The sequence below is a fragment of the Bufo gargarizans genome, chromosome 6 (assembly GCF_014858855.1).
Source record: "Bufo gargarizans isolate SCDJY-AF-19 chromosome 6, ASM1485885v1, whole genome shotgun sequence".
Taxonomy (NCBI): Eukaryota; Metazoa; Chordata; class Amphibia; order Anura; family Bufonidae; genus Bufo; species Bufo gargarizans.
Genome location: NC_058085.1, coordinates 380758817 through 380777893, shown reverse-complemented (window position 1 = coordinate 380777893; position 19077 = coordinate 380758817). Strand labels below are relative to the sequence as shown.

Sequence of the window (19077 nt, the reverse complement as noted above, 5' to 3'; positions counted from 1 at the left end):
GCTCCTAACACTGTTAAAAAGCGGACTTACCTGCTTCTAGCTGCCGCTAGAAAATTGGTAGAAGATACTGGAAACAAAAATAACCCACAATGGTTGACTAGGGGAGATCAGATCTACAGGTTTTAGCAGCTTGCCCATTGGGAATCTCACACGCTACATCTATTCACAAATATGTAGGACCCTTGGAAAAAAGACACAGGATATGCTTTGTCGGCTCTTGATGTGACCGCTCCTCTGCATTAATGGTAGAGATCTCTAGTGCGTCAGACCTGGGTAAGGCCTTCCCCTCTTTCCTACCTCCCCGTGACCCTTGTTTTCTCCCCCCCCCTCCCCCTTATTTGTTTGGAGGTCGAATAGTTAGAATTTTTCATTGTCTCTCATTGGAATATTTTTTTGCATCGCTGGTATTGCTGCCTCAATTCAACACATTCACTTCTATAGCATGTGTCTTTGTGTAACTGTACTTAACCGCCTCACTGACTGTATTGTAATACATTACAAGTGGTTGAAAATAAGATTATTAAAAAATAAAAATGTATTGTGCAAAACCAAAATAAATAAATAAAAATGGACATATTAGGTATCACCGCATCCGTAATGACCTGCTTTATAAAAATATCAGATGATCTACCCCCTAAGGTAAATGCCGTAAAAATAAATAAATGAAAACTGTGCCAGAATAGACATTTTTTGGTTACCTTGCCTCATAAAAAGCGTAATATTGAGCATTCAAAAATCATATGTACCCTAAAATAGTCCCAATAAAACTGTCCCTTTATCCCATAGTTTTCAAATTGGGTTTACTTTTTGGGAGTTTCTACTGTAAGGGTGCATCAGGGGGGCTTCAAATGTGACATGGTGTCTAAAAACCAGTCCAGCAAAATCTGTTCTCCAAAAACCATATGGCGCTCCTTTTCTTCTGCGCCCTGCCATGTGCCTGTACAGCAGTTTACCACCACATGTGGGGAGTTTCTGTAAACTGCAGAATCAGGGCAATAGATATTGAGTTTTGTTTGGCTGTTAATCCATTTCTTCCTGCAACACAGCAAGGGTTAACATTGAAAATCTGTCAAAAGACTCTTTGAGGTTGAAACATCGCTATGTATTGATGTCTGTTGCTGATTAAAACCACTAGGCTATAACTGGAAGAGTGTGGCAGATCTTTTGGATTTACCATCTCTGGGATTGCGAGCCAGGATCTGATTTGGTTTGCACCAGGTACTCCTGAAGGAGGTTTCTGATACACTTCTACACTTAGTCGGCTTTACTTATGTGGATTCGGAGTGCTGCTCATCTGTGAATTGTTCTCCTACCCTGACCATAGGTCATCAATAAATATGGCATGTTACCACCTTTAAGGAAACCCATCTCTCAGTTCAATAAACTTTATTTATACCATTATGTTTCAGAATCCTTAAAAAAGTCATACTTACATATTCTTTAAGACTGAGCCATTTGCCCAAATCCACGACTTTCCATCACTTTCCCTTTTTAGACCAATCCAATGGTCAGAAGGCCCTTTGTATCGGATTATGAAATCCTGGAGATAAAACCAAATAAAACCGCCATCAACCATAGAAGTCTCTCAATCCAGAGCAGTTTAAAAAAAACGACAATTTGTGCTAAAAAGGCTTTCACAATATACACCTTACTCCAATTTTTTATGACTGCATATGAAACTGCAGTCTTAAAGAGGTCCTGTCCCCTCTCCTGACACGTCTGTTTTAGGAACTACTTGCATTCCCAATGTAATGACAATTCTTGAGCATCTGTTCTTATGCCTATTTTGAGCGATCCCTCTATTATTCCTGCTAGACGTTATGAGTGAATTGCTAGCAGTTTGCAGTCAAGTTCCAGACGGATCTTACCAGTTGGGGGGGGGGTGTCCTGCACAGTCCGACACTAAATCATTTCAGACGGTGCAGAGACACCCCCCCCCCCCCGCCCCCCCAACTGGTAACACCCAGATTAACTAGTGGCAGTTCTCAGGTACTATTGAAGCAAATGGCCTAAGACCATAATAACCCTGTTTCTGGCCTATCATTTAAAACATAACTTTTATTTCTTATTATAATTAAAGAAAATGATAATCCCCAAAATAAAGAAAATATTAAAATCACACCCTGGTCAAACAGTTTTTCAGATATCAATATAATAATGATAATATCTCTAGAGAGATCCAGTAAGAGAAATATATAACGTTATCTGGTATGGAAACAATAAATGTCAGTGACTAACTCCTGCAAATACAGAAAATTGGGAAAATTGTCCAGTTATCAAGGATGGAATTCACTGAACCAGGATGTTCATATGTATATAGCACAGTTCTCCTGCTACTGATCCATAGGTAGCATACTGAATCTCACGCAACTATGACCAAGTTCCAAACCCAAGTGGAAGAGGCAAATACTGCTGGAACGTGTTAGTTATGCGAAAGAGGGATCACAAACACCTCCTGCTGGTCCACAGATCTCGTGCTGAGTATCCAACCTCTGAATCCAAACACCGAACCTTCAAAAGGAATAAGACAGATGGTGCAATACCCTCGGTATCTTCAAAGGTAGGAAATTTATTGTACTTACAATTAATAAGTTACAAACTCTGCTGAAATGCAGAGAATCTTGGGTGATGCAAATACATATAAGAGATTAAAAAATGATCCGGTCAGTGACTACAAGAAGAAATTAAAAACACTTCTTGATAGCTCAAGGTGTCCTTAATCAAAAAGAATATCAATATCTGAACAACTTATATCCTAAAACTCCAACCATTTACTATCTACCAAAGGTGCACAAGGATGCAGAGCGCCCCCCAGGTAGACCGATAGTCTCTGGTATTGACTCAATTACCAGCCGCGTATCTGAATATATAGATATCTTTCTGCAGCGATATGTTACCACCACTCCCTACTATTTGAGAGATACAGGGCATGTATTGGAATTGTTGAAAGCATTTGATAATGTCCCAGAAAATATCCTTCTAATGACATTTGATGTCACATCATTATACACTATAATACCTAATAATATTGGTATAGATACGGTCAGGTTTTATTTGGATAGCGATGAACGAATGAGTGAGGATCATAAATTATTTATCTTGGATTGCATACGGTTTTGCTTAGGACATAATTACTTCTGGTATGACGATTATTATTTTTTACAAGTCTCCGGTGTGGCGATGGGTGCGAAATTCGCACCCGGTTTCGCCAACCTTTTTATGTTATATTGGGAGCATTTCACCATCTCCCCTGAATTAAGGAGAGATACCGAGGGAGGCAGTCTTCGGTTCTGGAAGAGATATATCGATGACTGCATTGGCATCTGGTACGGCACTGAAGAGGGATTATTGAATTTTATTTCATGTTTGAATTCTAATGAATGGAATATAAAATTCACGGAAGATATTAGTAAAACCGCTATCCATTTTCTTGATCTTGAAATTAGACTGGAACAAAATAAAATCTTAACCAAAACATATTTTAAACCAACTGACCACAATGGGTACATAGAAAGTAGCAGCTGCCATTACAAGCCTTGGTTATGTAATGTACCGAAAGGCCAACTAAAACGTATTAGAAGAAATTGTGCCAATATTAAAGACTACGAGAATCAAAGTAGTATTATCGTAGATCGGTTCATTGAAAAGGGATATGAAAAGGAATTATTATATGAGCAAAGGGAAGAAATAAAATTAGATAATGATGAACTAATAAATAAAAATAAAAATAATGATTCTAAGGAACATATAGAAAATATGAGGGATAAATATCAATTTGCTTTTTCCACTTCTTATTCTATCATTTGCCCCCAGATTAGAAAGATCATACATCAGAACTGGAATGTCCTGAAAAATGACCGCACTATTGGAGATCTCATCCCAAAAAAAAAAACTTTCATTTTTAAAAGAGCCCCCACTGTTAGGAATCGCATTGTACACAGTTTTGTGAAGGATGTCCCCAGTACAAATAAATCCTGCAGTGTATTCACATGGTGCGGCTTTTGCCCTTGTTGCAGAAATCGCTCCAGGGAGGAGAAGAAAAAATCAAAAATAAAAGAGATTGTGTCTACCTCCAAAGCAACTGTTTTAAATATTAAGGGAAATATTTCTTGTGAAACTAAGGGTGTCATCTATGTGTTGGAGTGCCCTTGTGGGCTCCAATATATAGGTAGGACTCTAAGGAAACTCAAAGTTAGGGTGGCAGAGCACATTAGAAATATCAAAAAGGGTCTGGAGACGCATAGTGTCTCTGCCCATTTTAAGAGAGTGCATCAGAAAGACCCTAGTGGTTTGAAATTTTGCGGTATAGAATTGGTTAAACAATACTGGCGAGGAGGCAATCCCGTAACACAAATTAATAAGATAGAAGCGAAATGGATTTTCGAGATGGATACCTTACAGCCACAAGGATTGAACATTGAGTGGGATATTAAAGCAGTTTGCATGGCTTGATCCCCATGATACTTTTTTTCTCCGTTTTTATATATATATTTTTTAATGGGAATTTTATATATTTTTATACATATATGTTCTTAAACATTTCATACATGTGTATTTATATTTATATGTGATTGTTTTATGTGATTTTGAATGCATATTATATATTTGACATTTGATATTGTGATTGACATGTTACGGATTACGGAAGTCCGTTTCAGTTCTGGGGTGGAAGGGTACTTCTACTCGCGGTTTGCAGCGGCGTGTATACCGCAGCCCCTGAAGAAGCGAACAGCGAAACCCGGGTCAGGCTTTTTTATGTGCAAGTTTGTAACTTATTAATTGTAAGTACAATAAATTTCCTACCTTTGAAGATACCGAGGGTATTGCACCATCTGTCTTATTCCTTTTGAAGGTTCGGTGTTTGGATTCAGAGGTTGAATACTCAGCACGAGATCTGTGGACCAGCAGGAGGTGTTTGTGATCCCTCTTTCGCATAACTAACACGTTCCAGCAGTATTTGCCTCTTCTACTTGGGTTTGGAACTTGGTCATAGTTGCGTGAGATTCAGTATGCTACCTATGGATCAGTAGCAGGAGAACTGTGCTATATACATATGAACATCCTGGTTCAGTGAATTCCATCCTTGATAACTGGACAATTTTCCCAATTTTCTGTATTTGCAGGAGTTAGTCACTGACATTTATTGTTTTTTTAGAGCACGGTTCCCGCACCTCTAGAGAGATCCAGCACCTTTACATTCAGGCACTGGATTACTACAGAGGTATGGCTATCATTTACTTCTACAAGTGTACAACACCGAGTTCTAGATGCTCAGGACTCTCGCCTCTTGCAGCGCTGTCTGATCTTTATAAAGCTGTCACTTAATCTAGTGCGCAGCACTTCATTATGTGAGCTCAGATGTTTGCCATTTGCTCCAGTACCCCTGAGGACGCTGGTTATCCAGCGAAACATATCGGGGGAGCAAAAGGGTTTCTTTTTTTTTAAATACAACCCGAGTCCGTCTTTAAACCGTTCCGTACTGCAGACGAACTGTATTCCCAAAAAAAAATAAAAGGGCAACAGTCCCTAAATGTATTTGTTCTCTAGAGACATATCAAAGTACATATAGCACAATGGTTTAGATATATAGGAGGTCAGCAACTACTGAGGGTTATAGTCCCTAATAGTGCAACACGCCAGACCTGCAGGGTATAGACGAAGTGAGGTCACGGTTATGGGCAATCGAGGGTTGCTCACTGTATTGGAGAACCCTGGGCAGGCGCGTGGCAGTGAAGGAGAGGTAGACACGGTTCCTCTGGGGCACACTCTGTATATAGGGACCAGGCCTGATGGTGGATGAGGTGCCCTGGATGTTACAGGTATTTTGAGTGCCTGGGGCAAGGTCCCTGTTGGATTCGTGACGCCAGTGCCTTTGGACGGTGGCACGCCGGTTGATAGTTGAATGATGTAGGTACACAGGCAAAATGGTGAACCAAACGTTACTTTTACTGAACAGTTCAACTTTGTACAGCAGGTGGTAACACAGTCTTTCAATCACAGTTCCACAAGGAGGCTTATTCACAAAATGGCAGGCAATATCTATGCAAGATACGCAGAGGGTAACTTCACAAGCACTCAGCAGCAGGTTGTACCTTTCCTCAGAATCAATGTACACTGTCCTTTCTAGAACTCCTGCTCTGGCTTTATCTCCCAAGGCCCGGATGCCTAAAGGGTGGCTTAAATCCTTGGTTACTATCTTCCTCAGGTATTAGATTCTTGCTGCACTTTCTTGTTTCGTCTGCCCATCAGGGTCACTTAGCTTACCCTGGATCGCCCTCTCTTGTAAAGTGGATGACTGTGGGTTTCTCCCAGGAGGTTGGGTCCTGCAACTGGGGTGTCTTCAGAGCTAACTAAGGCTCTCTTGTTCTCAGGCAGGCTGGAGCTTCTCACTAGCCTCCTGGACATCACTAGCAGCCAGGGCTATCCAGCTGCATGTCAGGAGCAGGCTTTTTAACCTCTGTCTTCTCAGACTCCTGACTCTGCACTAACACTCCCTGTCTGGGCCTGGACATTTATACTAGGGGCTCCCTATCTCCCTCTAGTGTCTGGGATGTCTAACTACACCCAACTAGGCCTGCTATGGCATCATACAGGGGTACATTGCATATAACAACACATTAGAACATACATTAAATGCAGAATTAAATATGACATTTCTGTTCCTTGTGAGTAGGAGTAACGCGCACACCAATTGACCCTTGTGTAGTGCCCACCCCTACCTAGTGGGACACTACAATAGCGCATATGGCGAAGTGTTGTATGCTTTAGACCTGAGCATATATAATACGCGCTGTATATAAGACAAGTGACAGCTCATGAACACTACATAGCAGTGCATTAGGTGAAAGACCTGAGCAAATATAATACAGTGTTATACAGGGATTTAAGTGACAATCTACACATTTTAAGTAGTATGGTATTAGGTGAGAGACTTGTGTATTTAACTCCCGCACCACCTCCTCGTCTCATTCCCTCTCTGTTGATGTCCCGCAAGGCTCTGTCCTAGGACCTCCTGCTCTTCTCTATCTACACTTTCGGTCTGGGACAGCTCATAGAGTCCCATGGCTTTCAGTATAACTTTTATGCTGACGACACACAAATCTACCTTTCTGGTCCAGACATCACCACCTTACTATCAAGAATCCCACAATGTCTATCTTCTATTTTATCCTCCTTCGCCTTTCGCTTTCTAAAACTTAACATGGATAAAACAGAATTCATCATCTTTTCCCCATCTTCCTCAACCCCCCCCCCCCCCCCCAAGAGACCTATCTATCACGATCTGCACACTCTCCCCGGTCAACTATGTCCGCTGCCTTGGAGTGACCTTGGATTCTGCCCTCTCCAAGCCCTTTCCACCACCTGCCGCCTCCAACTCAAAAACATCTCCCATATCCGCACTTTCCTTAACTTTGAATCTGTGAAAATGCTTGTACATGCCCTCATCATCTCCCACCTGGACTACTGCAACACTCTTCTCTGTGGCCTTCCATCTAGCACTAGAGCACCCCTCCGATCCTCACACGACCTCCTTTTCTCCTCTCCTCTTATCACCTCTTCCCAGAATCGACTCCAAGATTTCTCCCGTGCATCCCCCATACTCTGGAACTCGCTACCCCAACATATCAGACTCTCACCGACAGTGGAATCCTTCAAAAGAAACCTGAAAACCCACCTCTTCAGACAAGCCTACAACCAGTGACCCTGCTGCCTCTATACCGCCATGGCCAGCTTCACCTGCACCTACTGTGTCCTTCTCCCATACCATGTAGATTGTAAGCCTCACGGGCAGGGCCCTGTCTCCTTCTGTGGAATAAAAACACAAAGTCTCTGTATAAGAAATCGGTCCAGTCAAGCGCTGCAGATCCCAAGACAATGTGGGTAAAAGTCTGTTAGATAAAGTGATAGGGGAAAGGATTGCGCTGCAAGAGAGGATTTTTTTAAAGTTCCTATTATTTTCTCTTTCTTACATTCGGAAAATCTTCAGTTAGATGGACCACATTCAATCATAGAAATTCAACAGATGCATGGAAACCTAAAATGCAGTGAAAAAAAACGCACTATGGTGTAGTATGTTTAGACACCAGTCGCATCAGATGTATGCGATATACTGACAAGGATCACTTGTAATGCGCATAGAAAGAGATCGGTGTGTCTTCAGTCAAGGAGCTCAGGTTGTGGGGCAGGTCAGGCCCAGAAGATCTTTGTCTGAACTAGGATCCTACCAAGAGAGCGTCACTCCAAAATATCACCCGTCTCACACTTCCATAAGGCTCAAAAAAGGAAGGAAGGCGCAAAGATGGTGAAGTACGTACCAGTGGTTGCAATTGAAAAGGGTTTATTGTACTTACAAAAACACAGGAATAAAATCGTGTTAAAAACAATGTATGCTGCCCGACCCGGGTTTCGCCATAATGCTTCGTCTGGGGCGTTAATTGCTGAGTGGAGACAGCTGAATTTAAATTCACACAAGGTACCTCCCTTCTGGTGTGTAGCATCGTGACCTCTCAACATATTTTGACATATTTTAAAACATTTCATTGTAATACAAAAAAAGAAAAAAAAGGGAATGGGAAAAGAATTACCAGGTTCAAACTACACATATATAAAACCAGACATCGACATAGGGACCCAAATGACAGGAATATAGCAGTTGCAGAACCTATAATCCTATCTTTTTTTTTTCTTCTTTTTTTTTATCAGAAAATTCACTACTTCCTTAGTACTCAAACTATACAGTCATTAACATCACATTCTAAATTCAACCCCTGAGGTTGAATCGTATTAAGCAGATACATCCACTCTACCTCCCTCCTATTTAAAATTGCGACAAAATATCCTCCACGTACAGGGGTATGGACTATCTCGATCCCAGTAAAACGCAAACCCCTAGGATTTTTTTGATGATGGATTTTAAAATGCAAAGAGACACTGTGTGACTCGAGTCCCTTTTTTATATTGCAGATGTGTTCCTGAACTCAGGTCTTGAGACTTCGTGTGGTCCTGCCCACATATTGGAGGCCACAAGGGCACTCCAAAAGATAGATGACACCCACATGTTTACAGGAGATGTTACCTTTTATTTTAAAAATAGCTCCATCTCTTTTATTAGATTGAATAGTTTCCACAGACAAAGCTCGATCTTTTTTGGATGCGGTTTCTGCAGGGTATACAGAAACTGCACCAAGTGAATTTGCTTCTATTTGTTACCATGCGTTTTTTATTATTTGTTGCAAAACTGGCGCTGTGGACCAACCTGTCCGTCAGGTTGCGCGCTTTCTTAAAGATTATAGGGGGTTTGTCTGGGATCTCCTTACAAAGGACAGGGTCATTTTTTAATAAATGCCAATTTTTGTTTATGATGTTTTTAATATGACCCACTTTGTTGTTATATTGGGTCAAAAAACTATACCTAAAGTCATTTTTTGGCTGATCTCCCTTTTTGTTTTTTAGGGGCTTATCTCCATTGCGTTTTTCTTCTATTTCTTTTCTGCAATCGTCTAAAAATTCTTCCTCATACCCTTTTTCCAGAAATCTTTCTTTTATCATCTGACCCTGTTCCCTAAAATCTTCTGTTTTGGTGCAATTTTTAGAAATGCGCTGAAATTGGCTTTTCTGTATATTTTTGAGCCAGGAGGGATGATGGCAACTATTAAGTCCAATATAGGTATTGACATCTACAGTTTTAAAGAATGTTTTAGTTTTCAGCCTGCTGTCTTCTGAGAAAATAACCAAGTCAAGAAAATCCACGGAGATGGAACTAATGTGGCTAGTGAACTTGAGATTGAACTGGTTCAGATTGATGTCTGCTATAAAGGTTTCTAGACCCTCCCTCTCACCAAGCCAGATGAGAAGGCAGTCATCGATGTATCTTCGCCAAACTATCAATTGGCCCCCTTCTAGATTTTTATTCAGGACTGTGTCGATCCTCTCTCTCTCCCACATGGTCATAAAGAGGTTTACAAGGCTGGGGGCAAATTTCGCCCCCATCGCCACACCGGAGTGCTGGAGATAAAAAGAATCACTATAAAGAAAATAATTGTGAGAGAGACAGAAGACAACACAGTCCAGAATAAAGTTTTTCTGATCTATCCCCATTAGGGGGTCACTATCCAGTGCTTCTTTAACCCCTTTGATACCCAGATCCTTTAGTATACAGGTGTATAGGGAAGACACATCGACTGTGGCTAGCCATATAGTCCCATGGATTTCTCGAATCTCCTCTATAAGATCAATCACACTGGAGGAATTTTTTAAATAGGAGGGGGCCACTGTCACATATCTCTGCAAAAAATGATCAATGTACTTTGAGACCCTACTGGTCAGGGAGTTAATCCCTGACACAATGGGTCTCCCAGGAGGATGTAAAGGATCTTTATGCATCTTTGGCAAGAAATATATGACAGGGTTTTTCAAAGAAAGATAATCATGTTCCTTCTTATTTAAAACACCACTTTGCAAGCCCTTTTTCAGGATCACTTCAAGTTGTTTTTTATAATCAATTAGTGGATTTTTTTTCAACACTGAGTAGGTATCCTTGTCGGATAAGAGTCTCTCCATTTCTGCGGTATATTGCTCTAGGTCCATTAAAACTACCCCTCCCCCTTATCTGACGGTTTGATAACAATTTTATCGTTCTTTTCTAACCTCTTTAGTGCCTCCTTCTCTTTACTCGACATGTTATGTTTTGTTGGTTTATTTTCTATTTTTTCAAGCTCATTTAATAAACTTCTTTTGAAGGCATCAATACATTCGTTATTCTTGCTTTTGGTTCAGAATTTTGATTTGTCACGGAGGTCAGTGTGGATGACTCCTGTTGTTGCTACCGAATTGGTCAAAGGTGATGGTTGCATATTTAGATGGTATTTTGCCAAATTGAGTTTCCTAATGTATCTATGGACGTCTAAAAACAGACTAAACTTATTAATTTCATTGCTTGGGGCAAACTTAAGCCCTTTTTGTAGAACAAGTTCCTCTTCTTTAGAGAGGGGATGCCTACTCAGATTGAAGATCCCTATTGGTTCCCCTTGCTTTTCTTTTCCACCGGAATTTGATTTGTGCCCTCTCCCTCTTTTGTCCTCGATATAGCTTCTCTTTGTGGTGTTTTCGTGGACTCCCTCAAAATACTTTTTTGAGAGGGGTCCCTTTGTACTCCCCGAATGTTTTAAAATATGTAAAAATATGTTGAGAGTGTAGTGTACGGGAGAGTAATACCCCGTCACTACAGAAGGGTCACTTGGGTACTGTCGTTCCCCCTGTATTTATGGGGAGGTTGGTATAGAACATCTTGCTAATGTCATGCTATGTATTTCCCTGTTACTGTGAAACGTGCATGTGCAGGCCGGCTAGGGTGTTATTCCAGCTCTGAGTCACTAGAGGGAGCTAGGGAGCTCTAGTTTATATAAGGCCCAGTCAGGGAGTAGTAAGCAGGCAGACAGTGGGAGAAGGAGTCAGAGATGATCCTGTGTCTGAGTCAAGGCCAGGCCATGGGCCTGTGAGAGTAGAGCAGGCCTGGAGCCTGCCGACTAGGAGAGGGTGTTATAGGCCCTGTAACCGGGTTCCGGATCCAAGGAAAAGGTTCCCCTCCTGAGTCATCATCCGTTTAATCCGAAACATCATAATCAACCAGCCGGGACACAGAATACAACAGAGGCCAATCTGATAAAGCAAGAGGTACTCAAGATAACAGAGGAGGTACTAGATAAAAATAGCTTCAAGGATACGCCAGAGATAGGGCATTAGACCTTGGAGAATAAGTCACATATATTCAGGACCAGTCAGGAATAGAGTGCAAGCCGCCTGTACTGCAACTCCTGTAATTAACACTCTGAAAATGAACATTGCTAAAACCGGCCAGTCTGTCACTTCTATGAACCAACTGTACTAATATATAAATCAACTGTCTTCAAAAGGAACTGCGTTTCCACCTATGTCCGTGCATGATTATTACTGACATTCAGTAAAGTTCCAGTTTTTGGTTGGCTATCCCGTGGTTGTTCCGTTATTCCACATTACTTTACACGGCAGGTCACCGTTTAAATTGACACTGGCGTCACGAATATTTACGAACTGCCTGTTCCAGTCGCTGCCCAGATTGAAGACGACAGTGAATCCCAGGTTAGTGGGTTACTCTGCACTACCAAGCCCAGCATACACTACTGACCCCCTGGGACACTGCATCGCTCTTTTTGGCGTCACGAACAGGATCCGCATACTTCTGAAGTGCAGAGAAGTGTGAACTGTGTGCTTTAACTATTCCACCACCGTATTGCAAAGACTGTAACCTTTATTCTCAAATCTGTGGATTACAATTGTGCCTGGGAGGAATCGGAGGCGCTGGGCTATGCCGCGCTACCCCCAGAGAAAAATTGAATTGTTGGACTGTGACTTATTGGACTTTTCATCAACCTGCTTGCTGTCATTGAACACCCAAGATGGCCGCCGACGCTATGGAGCTTTTTACTGCGCCATCACGATGTACAGAGGCGCGAATATTTGGCGCCAAAACCCTCCAAGAGAAAGGAGGAGATTGCCCTGGAGCGCCGCCCACCTTGATGAGTGATGATGCGGCTGACTTCCCTGAAGAGTTATGCCTGGGAGGCGGGCCTGAGATGGAGGTAGACCGGCCCAGTCCGAGGGAGGAGCCAGTGTGGTCTCTGAACATAGCGGAAGAGGAGATGGCAATGGCGGATGCGGAGAGGCCCGAATTTGATGCCACGTGTGAGTGGGGCGCGACTCCACCGGACTGTCCTGCTTTAGAGACATGGGCCCCCGCAGCCTGGGCGGCCGGTTTCCAGGACCAGGAACAAGCTGTAGACCTACGAGTGACCCATCGCCGGCATGCGCAATGGCCGACCCTAATGGCCGAATTAAAAGCCGCGGAAAAAAATACCAGCCGGAAGAAAAGATTCGAAGAGATGGCTAAATCCATTCAAGGGGACTCCTTCCCAGGTAAGCCCCAGCTGGAAAGGCGCCGCGGGATCGTGGTGGCCTTTGATAAGGAGCGGGGGTTCGGATTCATCCAGGAGCTGGGGACTGGCCGGGACTTCTTTGTCAACCGGCGCTCAGTAAAGCGGCACTATCTCCCAGAGCGCCTCCATAACTTGACATTAGGGGAAATAGTTGAATATACCCCAGCGGAGAGCTTAAGGGGCCCCTATGCTACCGCCGTCACTCGCCCGAAGGCGCCGGCTGAAACTTGGGACCCAGAAAAAGAGGAGACAGACCCGAGTGAGGCAGAGGAGGCGAGAATTGGGCCGGCCCGAACCACTCACCTGCATAGTCAGATTTATCTAGGCCCCGATGTCTTTTGGGAGCCCATCGTTTTGCAGGGGCCGGAGGAACAATACCCCCCTCCCGATGCGGTGAAGCGGGAGGAAGAGAAAGAGAGGCTAGACAGTTACCAGCGAGCGGAGGACTGCGCCGAGGCCCGGCGTCTAGCAGCAGCTGCCGCAGTTACCCTAGAGGCCACTGTTACCGGACCCCCGGTAGCACCGCTGACCAGCACAAAGGCCGACATAGAGGCCCTGCGCAAGAGAATTTACTGGGTGGAGGACCTCGGGTACGCAGGATGCGTTCGGTGTATCCCGTTTCCCAGAACCAATGCAGAGATGGAGGCAATGAAAGACAAGCTTCCTCCTTTAAAGATCGTCAGAGGGGACGGATTCCAGATATGGCCTGCTAGGCCAGAACAGTTGCTGCAAGAACCTTTTGTTGAGTCTTCATCAGATGAGGAGTATGATACTCGTCTGTGAGTAGGCCTGGCTACATGTTTTTCTCCATAATGGCCGCGTTGTCCCTCCGTTTGGCAAAGCTGGTGAAGCTCGCTGCCAGTTCTACACGGCCGGTGGCATGATGACCAAGAGAAAGTGCCACTGTATACCACAGCTCCCAGCCTGCCCATGTTGTGTTTGGGACACCCGGCCTGCTGCTACAATATCCCGGTTGTGCCTTAAGTTTGCACCAATTTCCCTTTTAACCCCCATTTCAGGTTGAAAAGACATTTTTATGTCAGCACTATTTTAAAGGGTAAGCAGGATTTGCCAGGATAACATGGCCCTGGTATTGTCAGAGTCCTTTATTGTCATTTTATATATGTGCCGCTGACTGTATTTAATAACCGGTTTTTATTCACGTCTATGTGCCCAGAGATGGACTTCCTATGTGCAAGCCTCAGAGGTTGATTTTATTATGGACTTATTTATTGTCATGGACTATCCTGGTTCTTTAAACATCTCGCTGTGCCAGGTCAGCGCCCCCGTTCCACTCACTATCCTGAGAAGAAGAGAACGACGCCCCTTGTCACCGCACTTCACCTTTGCCAATTGGGTCTGATAAGAGTATAAATGACATATCTGTATGCATACATGTGTCTTTCTCTATTTCAGGTCATGATTCCAGTTGGGCGGGCCCTGATGGAGTACGAGGTCGTACTCAGCTTAAAGCAGCGGGGTATGTAGTGTACGGGAGAGTAATACCCCGTCACTACAGAAGGGTCACTTGGGTACTGTCGTTCCCCCTGTATTTATGGGGAGGTTGGTATAGAACATCTTGCTAATGTCATGCTATGTATTTCCCTGTTACTGTGAAACGTGCATGTGCAGGCCGGCTAGGGTGTTATTCCAGCTCTGAGTCACTAGAGGGAGCTAGGGAACCCTAGTTTATATAAGGCCCAGTCAGGGAGTAGTAAGCAGGCAGACAGTGGGAGAAGGAGTCAGAGATGATCCTGTGTCTGAGTCAAGGCCAGGCCATGGGCCTGTGAGAGTAGAGCAGGCCTGGAGCCTGCCGACTAGGAGAGGGTGTTATAGGCCCTGTAACCGGGTTCCGGATCCAAGGAAAAGGTTCCCCTCCTGAGTCATCATCCGTTTTAGCCGAAACATCATAATCAACCAGCCGGGACACAGAATACAACAGAGGCCAATCTGATAAAGCAAGAGGTACTCAAGATAACAGAGGAGGTACTAGATAAAAATAGCTTCAAGGATGCGCCAGAGATAGGGCATTAGACCTTGGAGAATAAGTCGCATATATTCAGGACCAGTCAGGAATAGAGTGCAAGCCGCCTGTACTGCAACTCCTGTAATTAACACTCTGTAAAGAACATTGCTAAAACCGGCCAGTCTGTACTTCTATAAACCAACTGTACTAATATACAAACCAACTGTCTTCAAAGGGAACTGCGTTTCCACCTATGTCCGTGCATGATTATTACTGACATTCAGTAAAGTTCTAGTTTTTGGTTGGCTATCCCGTGGTTGTTCCGTTATTCCACATTACTTTACACGGCGTGTCACCGTTTAAATTGACACTGGCGTCACGAATATTTACGAACTGCCTGTTCCAGTCGCTGCCCAGATTGAAGACGACAGTGAATCCCAGGTTAGTGGGTTACTCTGCACTACCAAGCCCAGCATACACTACTGACCCCCTGGGACACTGCAAGAGGTCACGATGCTACACACCAGAAGGGAGGTACCTTGTGTGAATTTAAATTCAGCTGTCTCCACTCAGCAATTAACGCCCCAGACGAAGCATTATGGCGAAACCCGGGTCGGGCAGCATACATTGTTTTTAACACAATTTTATTCCTGTGTTTTTGTAAGTACAATAAACCCTTTTCAATTGCAACCACTGGTACGTACTTCACCATCTTTGCGCCTTCCTTCCTTTTTTGAGCCTTATGGAAGTGTGAGACGGGTGATATTTTGGAGTGACGCTCTCTTGGTAGGATCCTAGTTCAGACAAAGATCTTCTGGGCCTGACCTGCCCCACAACCTGAGCTCCTTGACTGAAGACACACCGATCTCTTTCTATGCGCATTACAAGTGATCCTTGTCAGTATATCGCATACATCTGATGCGACTGGTGTCTAAACATACTACACCATAGTGCGTTTCTTTCACTGCATTTTAGGTTTCCATGCATCTGTTGAATTTCTATGATTGAATGTGGTCCATCTAACTGAAGATTTTCCGAATGTAAGAAAGAGAAAATAATAGGAACTTTTAAAAAATCCTCTCTTGCAGCGCAATCCTTTCCCCTATCACTGTCTCCTTCTGTACCAGTCTGTAACTCGTCTTGTTCATGCTTAGTGCAATTGTCTGTATTATGTATGTGCACCGCTTATCATATGTACAGCGCTATGGAATGAATGGCGCTTTAATAATAAATAATAATAATTGCTGTACACTGAATAAAGTGATTAGCTACAAACAACAAATAGTACTGCACTGAGTGAGAGACCTGAGCATATATCGCTGTATACTGTTTCAGGTGATAGTCACTGGTGAGAAACCTGTATATATACAATAAAGTACCATATTTTGAACTACACTATATATAATCTAGAGCTGTGCACTGAATTAAGTGACAGCCTCAATAGCATTGCATCAGGTGAGAGACCTGAGCATATCAAATACAGAACTGTTCACCGGACTAAGTGATAACCACCAAACCGGCGCGGTACAGGTGAGACATCGGAGCTCCCATAATAAATGAAGTGACCGCTTATAAACAGCAGATATCACTGCAGCAGGTGAGAGCTCCGAGCACAGAGACCGCTTGTATAAGTGACCGCAGGGGTGCACCAGCAATGAGGCAGCACCAGAGAGGGGCCGCCGAAGGGCCATGGGCTGGAGGAAAGGGGTTAGGATAAGACATTGGCATGGGGGGGGGGGGTGCTGTGTCAGTGTTCGCCTCAGGCAGCAGAAAGGCTAGGTGCCCCCTGAGTGACGGCCTATTAACCAGCCAAACCATTTGCTGGAAATGATAGCCATACCTCTGTAGTAATCCAGTGCCTGAATGTAAAGGTACTGAATATCTATAGAGATATTATCATTATTATATTGACATCTGAAAAACTGTTTGACCAGGATGTGATTTTAATATTTTCTTTATTTTAGGGATTATCATTTTCTTTAATTATAATAAGAAATAAAAATTACATTTTAAATGATAGGCCAGAAGCAGGGTTATTATGGTCTTGGGCCATTTGCTTGAATATTATTTGAATTATACCCGGACCGCCCATTGGGTACATGAATTATTAGTTCTCTGGTGCTGCACCTCAGCTCCCATTTACTTGAATAGCAGATCAATGGATAGGTCATCCGTGTTAGTCCTGGAAGACCCCTTTAATAATAAACAATACAGAGTCAAATGATAACCTAGAGCCGCCATTAGAGCTACCTAGAGCCGCCACTAGAGCTACCTAGAGCCGCCACTAGAGGGAACTCAGGAGCAATGGATGCTCAGGTTAAGTGGTTAATGTAGAGCAGGGATGGCCAACCTGAGGCTCTCCAGCTGTTGCAAAACTACAACTCCCAGCATGCCTAGACTGCTTACAGCTACCAGTCTACAGCAGGGCATGGTGGGAATTGTAGTTTTACAACAGCTGGAGAGCCACAGGTTGGCCAGCCCTGATGTAGAGCAGCATGGTGGTGATGCTCCTTGTATATTTTGCAGTCTAGGAACCAGCCCTACAGCCTATAGGTACCTACCAGCTCATGTCTTAAGTCTATAATGGCAAGAGTAGCATTCCTGGAGACACAGAACTCCTGGCTCTTCTCCCACTCGGTAATATTGGCAGAGAAATAATAACATCTTTTCTTGTACCCGATCCAGCCGTCGTCACAGGGGTCAGAGGGGGTGGTCACAGGGGCAGGACATTCACCTGTAACGGGATATCACGTGTGACATGTATGAGATTAGTGCAATTACTGGGAAGGTAGAGAACATCCTGGAAGAAACCCTAAGAATTCCCTAAGCAGTTTTCTAGGCTCCGTCCCTCAGTCTTGTGAAACTGACGGACTGTCAGACGCCGGGATAAAGGACTTTCACGTAACGTATAAAATGTCCTCATGCTCCCGGCATTCTTATTAATACAGGTTTCTATAAAATGACTATTTTTGATTATTATCTCAGTCACACTGATATATGTACCGCTCCTTGTATTAGACTGACATCATGCACAGTCGGGGGATAATTGGGCGCCACTCAGGACGGCAGAGGAAGGAGATGCGTCACATGATCCCGGGAATCATTCTTAACCCCCCATGGGTGGGACAAACATTATGTGATGACTTCATCCTAAATGAGGACATGAAATACTGGACACTGACCTGTGCCACCAAGGACGAGCAGTAGAACAATGGTTAATATGATAATAACTAGAGTTGAGCGAACACCTGGATGTTCGGGTTCGAGAAGTTCGGCCGAACATCCCGGAAATGTTCGGGTTCGGGATCCGAACCCGATCCGAACTTCGTCCCGAACCCGAACCCCATTGAAGTCAATGGGGACCCGAACTTTTCGGCACTAAAAAGGCTGTAAAACAGCCCAGGAAAGAGCTAGAGGGCTGCAAAAGGCAGCAACATGTAGGTAAATCCCCTGCAAACAAATGTGGATAGGGAAATGAATTAAAATAAAAATTAAATAAATAAAAATTAACCAAAATCAATTGGAGAGAGGTTCCATAGCAGAGAATCTGGCTTCCCGTCACCCACCACTGGAACAGTCCATTCTCAGATATTTAGGCCCCGGCACCCAGGCAGAGGAGAGAGGTCCCGTAACAGAGAATCTGTCTTCATGTCAGCAGAGAATTAGTCTGCATGTCATAGCAGAGAATGAGGCTTCACGTCAGCCACCACTGCAACAGTCCATTGGCATATATTTAGGCCCAGCACCCAGGCAGAGGAGGGAGGTCCCGTAACAGAGAATCTGTCTTCATGTCAGCAGAGAATTAGTCTGCATGTCATAGCAGAGAATGAGGCTTCACGTCAGCCACCACTGCAACAGTCCATTGGCATATATTTAGGCCCAGCACACACACAGGCAGAGGAGAGAGGTCCCGTAACAGAGAATCTGGCTTCATGTCAGCAGAGAATCAGTCTGCATGTCATAGCAGAGAATGAGGCTTCACGTCAGCCACCACTGCAACAGTCCATTGGCATATATTTAGGCCCAGCACACACACAGGCAGAGGAGAGAGGTCCCGTAACAGAGAATCTGGCTTCATGTCAGCAGAGAATCAGTCTGCATGTCATAGCAGAGAATGAGGCTTCACGTCAGCCACCACTG

At 43.8% G+C, this 19077-nt stretch overlaps 1 long non-coding RNA gene across 1 annotated transcript; it reads right to left on the bottom strand.

Moving 5' to 3' along the window:
- Positions 1-1480: 1480 nt before the first annotated feature.
- On the bottom strand, positions 1481-18171 carry LOC122940000. Its single transcript, XR_006390223.1, has 3 exons — positions 18120-18171; positions 17499-17671; positions 1481-1540 (listed from the first exon to the last, which is right to left on the bottom strand). It is a non-coding gene; the product is annotated as an uncharacterized LOC122940000 (long non-coding RNA).
- Positions 18172-19077: the final 906 nt, after the last annotated feature.